Source organism: Alligator sinensis, unplaced genomic scaffold (genome assembly GCF_000455745.1).
Source record: "Alligator sinensis unplaced genomic scaffold, ASM45574v1 scaffold680_1, whole genome shotgun sequence".
NCBI lineage: Eukaryota > Metazoa > Chordata > Crocodylia > Alligatoridae > Alligator > Alligator sinensis.
The window spans coordinates 432,406-441,050 of NW_005842508.1; positions in this window are offsets into that span (position 1 = coordinate 432,406).

The window sequence follows — 8,645 nt, forward strand, 5'->3', positions numbered from 1 at the left end:
GAAAAGGGGATAGCACCGCGGTGAGCCCGTACCAGAGAGGGTATTAGTGCGGTGAGCCTAGAGGACCGGTGGACCAAGAGGACGTCCTCGAGGGGACTGCCCTATTGTAGAGAAGGCCCAAGAGCGGGTGTGTATTTTGGCCAGACAACATCTTTCCCATCAGCAAGGCTTGGGGCGTGGTATTAGGGGTGGTAGGAGCCACGCGCAGCCCATAAGGCTAGGGTGCTTAGGGAGCACCCATCATACCGGGAGACCACAGGAGTCCGGGAGAACCGCGGGGACAGAGGTCCCGAGTAGCCGTGCCCAGGGAGTCGTAGGCAGCCTCACAACTATATATAAACAGCAAAGACGTGGCGGGCGAGAATAAGAGGGTGTCTTGGGCCAGCCTTGACACGGAGCGAGGGACCTCGAGGAGATCACGGCCCTCCTAAAGGACCCCGCCGTGACAGTGTAAAGCAGGGGAGGGCAGAATATGGCCCGTGGACTGGATCCACCCCACCAGGCCATTCTATCTGGCCGTGGGGCCCCTCTAAAATGTAGACAATTGTTACCTGCCAGTGGCTGCCTGTCTAAAAGCTGATGAGGCGCTGGTGGCATGAGTTGCTGGCTGCAGCAGCAAGCAACTCGGGCTCTGGTTGTGATGCAACCAATCCAAGACCAATCTGATCTGCTCCGCCCTGCTCTACCCCCACCCCCCGAAGTGTCTGGAGAGGCTTCTGCCCTGGTGACCCTGTGGCTGTTCCCCAGCCCACATTTGTCTGAGAGTTGAAATTCAGACAAGAATGGGCAGGGGAGTAGGGTATTGCTGGGATTCTGGCTCTGTGCCTCCATGTGTCACTCCTGGCTAGAGTGCTTGTAGCACCACGTGGAGGCACAGAGTTGGCCCAGCCTGATGGGCAGGACTTTGCTGTGTAGGTATGGTGGGGGGTGTGGGAGTGTGCGTGGGTGTGTGTGGGATATGTTGGGGGTGTGGGATTGTGTGTTGGGGCTGAGGTAGGGTGAGGGGTTATGGTAAGGAGTGGGAATATATGTGGCAGCTGTGGGAAGGTGTGGGTGTGTCTTGGGGATATAGTGGGAGGTGGGGAGCCAGCTCTGCCCATCCTGTCCCAGCTGCAGTGTTCAGTTCCCAGCTACAAGGCCAGGACGCAAATAGCACAGCACAGGGCCAACCTGGCTCATCCTGGCATAACACGATTCCACGTGCAAGGCCAGGACCCACACGGTGCAGCATGAAGCCAGCCCATCCCATCCCTTCCATGCCATGCAGAGTGGGTCCCGACTATGCGGCCAGGAACCATGCATCGCAGTTGGGACAGGCCAGGCTGGGCTGGCACTGTGCTATGCCATGTAGGTCCTGGCCTTTCAGCCAGAACTGCGTTGGGCCAACCCGGTCATCCTGGCACTGTGCCAAGCCAGACCTGGACAGGTTGGACAAGTGGGCAGAAAACAACAGAATGCAGTTCAACAAGGAAAAATGCAAAGTGCTGGACCTAGGGAGGAAAAATGTCCAGCACACCTACTACCTAGGGAATGACCTGCTGGGTGGCACGGAAGTGGAAAGGGATCTTGGAGTCCTAGTGGACTCCAAGATGAACATGAGTTGGCAGTGTGACGAAGCCATCAGAAAAGCCAATGGCACTTTATCGTGCATCAGCAGATGCATGACGAATAGATCCAAGGAGGTGATACTTCCCCTCTATCGGGCACTGGTCAGACCGCAGTTGGAGTACTGCATGCAATTCTGGGAGCCGCACTTCAAGAGGGATGCGGATAACCTGGAGAGGGTCCAGAGAAGGGCCACTCATATGGTTAAGGGCTTGCAGACCAAGCCCTACGAGGAGAGACTAGAGAACCTGGACCTTTTCAGCCTCCACTACAGAAGGTTGAGAGGCGACCTTGTGGCTGCCTATAAGTTCATCACGGGGGCACAGAAGGGAATTGGGGAGGCTTTACTCACCAAGGCGCCCCCGGGGGTTACAAGAAATAATGGCCACAAGCTAGCAGAGAGCAGATTTAGATTGGACATTAGGAAGTCCTGCTGATGCAGGGGGTCGGACTCGATGATCTATTGAGGTCCCTTCCGACCCTAACATCTATGAATCTATATGGGTCCCAGCCTTGCAGCTGGGAACTGCATGCTGCAGCGGGACGAGTCCCAGTAAAACATCTCACGTAGACGCATCCTCTGAGGACTTTGGAGAATCTTCTTTCCTCATTCCTCCTGTCCTTTGAAAAAATAATTACATTTTTTATTTTTATTAAAAAATAATTACTATACACAGGAAGGAGTATAAAACCAAGAACACAAGGGTCACTAAAACCAGCAAAACAAATCCCAAAGATGAATAACACACCAATTATAAAAATAAAACAGAAGGGTAAACTTTATCAGGCCTAGAAAAATTGAATGCGGGAAGGAAGTGGTGAAGTTTAACTAATGATACTGCCTTTACCCTGACTCTAGAGCTGCTGGGAATAAGGTCAGATGGTTTTAAGTAGCCATCTGAATTCTTGTTTGCTTTGGTAATGCCCCCTAGAGACTGAACCACAGCTTCTGGAGGGTGAGAAGTGAGGTTACTTCTATGCATTTTTCAATTAGAGGTTAACACAGAAATAATTTCAATGCACTTGGAGAGGAAAAAAAATCCCTGGAGACTGATTTATATTCAGACCTTGAAGGATAAAATACCAGAACGATGCAGTTGTACGTCCCAGGCTCAAGCTCTTCTCCATTAAACTCCATTACACTTCCATGGGGACCACATGCCTAAAACCAAAGGTAGCTATAGAAACTAACTTTGCATTTCCTGCTCTTTGTGTGCTCAGAAACATTACCCATTTAAGAAGGCAATATCTTCATTATCTTATACAAGAGATTTGCTTCTTCTGTATAATTCTGTAGTAGCAGGCCAATATCCATCTGTAGCAAACTGCAAGGAGCTTGGGTGGAGGAACAAAGGTTGCAGGAATATGGAGCTCAAAGAAGTACAGAGAAAAAAAATCAATCTGTGTGCACTTGACTATTGCATTAGGTGCAATAGCAGTGCCTTTACAAATAGTTCTCTATAGAAAGAGCTAATTTGGATTTGTGAGCAGGGAGTCCTTTAATGTTATTACTCAGTGTGTGGTATATGACACATGCTGGCAGTGGTCAGCTTGAGAAGATAGTGTGATTCACAGGAAAACAAAGTAGCACTTACAAACGGAAAGGGCATGAAGGGGGTTGCATGAATCACCAGGTTTGCTAGGTTTTCAGACCAAAAAACCCCCAAAGTCAAAACCAAAAAGCACTCCTAGCATAAACATTAAATCAGTGGAAACTTGAATGGAGTCATTACACAGAGCTGACCTTGGAGGATAAAGATGAAGACTTTTTTTATCTTGCTAGGGTAAAAAAGAATGAAGTGAGATACTGTTGCAGAAATAATGCCCAGAAAATTGGAACAGCTTGCAAAGGTGCTGGAGGAGTATTATGATTCTGGATAGAATAAGAGATTTTACCCAAAATCTGGGTGCAAAAGAAGTAGCAGAAGCTTACATTACAGAATAGAAAACCTGAGTGCCACATGTAACTTCAGAGATATTAAACATGCTGTAGTTAAAGGAAGGATTCCTTGTGGGACACAAGATTTCAAGAGATGGTTGAGACAAATGGATTTAACCTTAAAGAAATGCATCCAAATAGGAAGGGCAGCTGAATTTTCCAGGGAATGGATCAGAACAAATACAGCAATAGGTGTAGAACAAGTACACACAGACTTATTTGAAAGGAACCCAAGAAACAGGATGAAGACAGATTAACTGAGAATTCAAGCACTGAGATCCAGTATGCTTGCCATGAAAACCAACACAGAAGACCAAGAAAAGACCATCCTGTGTGCATCTACGCTGCTTCTTTTTTCATATGGTGTCAGATTCCAACTTCCAAAACCTTGAGCCATGTGTGGATGCCATCTACCCCATCTAGGCATTTGTAGAGATTGCAGCTCTTGATAAAATGCTAACAGCTTAGAACATGCTACCTAATTTATGCAGCTATTTACGTAGGGCAAACGTTCACTGTTTCGTATGTCAAGAAAAGATTGTGGACTATTGAGCTAGATAAGCCATCCCATCACTTTTTAATCTTTGCCATTTGTCAGTGCAGCAGGTGGTCAGCCAAGCCCAAGAGCTCTTCCAGTATAAAATGAACGGGACACTTGGAAGGACTCTCAGGTATCACGATCGAAGTTGTGATTTTTATTGTAGAAGGAAATGTCAAGGAAGAAGCAACCAGGACTACAATTCTAAGTTGGGACAATTCCTTAACAACTGCAGAGAGTCATATTAGGGTGAGTCCATGCAAGCTAATGCTGAGGAAGACCAAAGTTCCCTATATTGGACACCTGTTCTGAGGAAGTTATACGATTAGGAGGAACTTCTGAGAGATGCTGGCCAGAGTCCGAGACACTGAGAACCATTAAGAAAAGCCCAGGTGCTCAGATGGAAAGAAAATCTAGAAATGTATGGGGTGGCCAAGTATCCTTCCAGATTCTTAAAACCAGGAGGTATAAAGCTACTGTAGCATCTCTGCTCCTCCCCTCTTACTCTTGCCCCAGCACAGGGAGAAAGTTGGAGTGTGAAGAGCTTTCGTTTACAGGGATTTGTAGGCTAGTTTAGAAAGGTGACAGAGAGCACATCTATATGTGCGCCCCACTGCACATTTGGTACTTTAGCAAGTAATAAATGACTGTGCAGTACCTACTGGTACTGCTTAGTCCTGGCAGTGCATGGGTCTTTTCCGACCCTACTGCACAGTAGCAATGAGCTTGTTGCTACTGTGCAGTAGCGATGGCATCACGGTTAGTGCCTGCTGAAACTACATCACCATAGCTCATCGCAGAAGTATCACCTCCTTAGTTCTGTTTGTTGTGCATCTGTTGATGCATGATAAAGTGCAGTTAGCTTTGCTGATGACTTCGTTACACTGACGACTCATGTTCATCTTGGAGTCCACTAGGACTCCGAGATCCCTTTCTGCTTCCATGCTGCTGAGCAGGTCATTTCCTAGACAGTAGGTGTGCTGGACATTTTTCCTCCCTAGGTGCAGCACTTTGCATTTCTCCTTGTTAAATCGCATTCTATTGTTTTCTGCCCATTTATCCAACCTGTCCAGGTCTGCTTGTAGTTGTTCCCTGCCCTCCGGCGTGTCCACTTCTCCCCACAGTTTTGTGTCATCTGTAAACTTGGACAGAGTACACTTCACTCCCTCGTCCAAGTCGCTGATGAAGACATTGAAGAGTATCTGTCCAAGGACCGAGCCCTGCGGGACCCCACTGCCCACACCCTTCCAGGTCGATACCGACCCATCCACCACCACTCTCTGGGTGCGACCCTGTAGCCAATTTGCCACTCACCGGACTGTGTAATCATCCAAGTCACAGCCTCTTAATTTGTTCACCAGTATGGGGTGGGATACCATATCGAAACCCTTCCTGAAGTCTAAGTAAATGATATCTACCCCTACTCCTGCATCCATGTGTTTTGTAACCTGGTCATAAAAAGATTAGTCAGGCACGATCTGCCTGCCACGAACCCATGCTGGTTTCCCCTCAGCATAATTTTTCCTGCTGGGCTCTCGCACATAGGAGCCTTAATAGTCTTTTCAAAGACTTTGCCAAGGATGGAGGTGAGACTGACTGGCCTATAGTTGGATCCTCCTTCCTCCCCTTCTTGAAACTAGGGACCACATTGGCCCTTTTCCAGTCCTCTGGGACCTGGTCCGTGTGCCAAGAGTGTTAAAATATTCTTGCCAGTGGCTGTGCAATGACGTCAGCCAGTGCCTTTAGTACCCTCGGATGGAGCTCTTCCGGGCCTGCTGACTTAAACGCATCCAGTCCTTCCAAGTTGACCCTGAGATGTTGCAGAGTCACGCTTGGTAGTCTGGTGCCGTGCTGCTGCCTCTCTACAATCCCATTGTGAGACTTGTCTTGCCCCTCGTTTAGCAACACTGAGGCAAAGAACTCATTGAGGAGTTCAGCCTTGTCCCCCTGTCTGTCACCAATTGCTTTTGCCCATTCAGTAGTGGTCCTATACTGCCCTGGCCCTTCCTTTTACTCCCTATATATCTGAAAAGCAATTTTTTGTTATCCTTAACTTGGGATGCCATCCTCAGCTCTGTGATAGCTTTGGCCTTTCTAACTGCCTCCCTACAACTGCAAGCTGAGGAGGTACACTCTTCTTTAGTAAACTCTCCCTGTTTCCACTGCTTATATGTCCCCCTTTTTGCCCTTAGGCTGTTCTGGATTCCTCTGGTCAGCCAAGGAAGCCTCTTGGCCCCTTTCCCCCTTTTCCCCCGCATCGGGATCGTCTCCCTCTGTGCCCAAAGTATCTCTTCCTTAAGGCACAGCCATCCTTCCTGGGCTCCCATCTTGCCAAATCTCTTACTCTGCAGTGCGCCATTGACTAAACGCCTGAGCTCGCTGAAGTCAGCCTTCCTAAAGTCTAGTATTTCCACACTACTACCTTTCCCACTCCACGCCTTATGGTGAATTCTATTATTTGGTGGTCACTGTCCCCCAGGTGACCACTGATCTGTCCCCTACCATATCATCCCCTGTTGCCAATACCAGGTCCAGCAAGCATTCCCCCTAGTGGGACCATGTACCTCCTGCGTCAGGTGGAGGTCCTGTACACCGGATAGGAACCTGCATGAATGGTGGGAATTTGCTGTCTGCGTCTCCCAGCAGATGTCAGGGTAGTTTAGGTCCCCCATGACTACCGCCTCCTTAGCTTTTATGGTCTCCGAGAGCTGCCTCAGGAGTTCCAAATCTAGTTCTTCCCCTTGGTGTGGAGGTCTGTAGCAGACCCCTACCACCAAATCCCTTTCCCCTTGACCTCCATGTATCCTAACCCACAATCCTTCTACTTTCTCCTCCTCCAATTCCATTTTGATAAGGGTCGATGTATAATGTTCCTTGACATAGAGTGCAACCCCTTTCCCTTTTCTCCCCACTCTATCCATTCTGTACAGCTTATAGCCCTCAATGTGTACCACCCAGTCATGGGTACAGTCCCACCAGGTTTCTGTTAACCCCACTAAGTCGTAAGTGTGTTTTCTGCAAGCAGGAGTGCTAGTTCATCCTGCTTGTTCCCCATGCTCCTAGCATTAGTCTATAGGCATTTGAGCTCTGTGACTGGTGCCTTTGTTGCCCCCCGGCTCTGATGCCCAAAGGGCCCCTTATTGCTTACCTGCTTATTGCTGACCTGCGGTGTACTGCTGGCCGCCCCATGGATTGCAGGTTCCTGATGTTCTCCTTCTTCTGCCTTCCCATCCCCTGTCTGAGCTAGTTTAAAGCCTGACGTAGGAGATCAGCCCACCTGCTGGAGAAAAGACTTTTACCTTTTGCTGAGAGATGAAGTCCATCACGCCCCAGAAAATCCCTTGCCAGGAAGTGTGGGTCATGGTCCAGGAAGCCAAATCCAGCACTATGGCACCAGCTCCTGAGCCGCAGGTTGACCTCTCTGATGCAGGCACTATGATGCCTACTGTGACCTCTGACTGGGAGGATGGATGAGAAGACCACCTGCGCCCCTGTTTCCCTAAGTCTGGCCCCCAGAGCCCTGTAGTCACCCATGACATGGTCAGGACTACTCCTGGCCACATCATTGGTTCCCACATGAATGAGGACCATGGGATAGTAGTCCGACGGCCGGATCAGGTCAGGAATCCTTGTCGTGACATCCTGGATCTTGGCCCCTGGCAGGCAACACACCTCACATGCCTTGGGATCTGGGCAGCAGATGTTTCCCTCTGCTCCTCTCAGTAGGGAGTTGCCCACTACGATGACCCGTCTCCTCTTCCTCCAGTAGCTTGTCTGACCCTCAGCTTGCTCGGGAATGGATTGGGGCACCTCCCGTGCCACTTCCTCTGCACTCCCGTGCTGCTTCCCATGCTGCTTCCACTGCACTCTCCTCCAGTGCAGCCAGGGCTTCATATCTGTTCCCCAACTGCATCAGTGGATCCATTTCTGCGGTGAGCGGCCTGGCCCCAGAGGTGACTGTTGTCCATCCTTCTGTATCAGCTTCTGCAGTCTGCCCCTCTGCCTGGTGTCTGGCTCTGCAGAGAAAGGAAGTGCCCATCGATCTCCTCCTCAATTGCCTTGATCCCCCTCAACCTGCTCACCTCTGTCTGGAGTACTACCACCTGCCCCTCCAGTGCCTCAACCCTGGCACATGTGGGACAGGTGGGGGGATTCCTGGCCTCCCTCCTGCCCCCGGGCCTCTGAGGACCCGCCAGGCAACCCCTGCACGCAGGGGCCCAGGTGCCCTTGTCACTTGTTTGCTTGCTTTGGCTTTTTAAAATGCTTAGTTATAAGGCTGCAGTGCTGATGGGTGATGCTAAGCTGATGGGTGACACAGACTTGGAACAGCTAATATTTTTAATTTATTTAACTACAGAAGAATACTCTCAAATGACTTAGAATCATTTCACTGTGCACACAGTTAATCTAAGTAACAGTGGATGTGTCTGCATGTCCCCCTGACTGCACAGTTGGTACTGTGTAGTCATTTACTACTTGCTTTAGCTTACTTGCTTTAGCAAGTACTAAATGACTGTGCACTTTCCACTGTACTGTGCAGTCCCAGTGGTGGCACAGGTCATT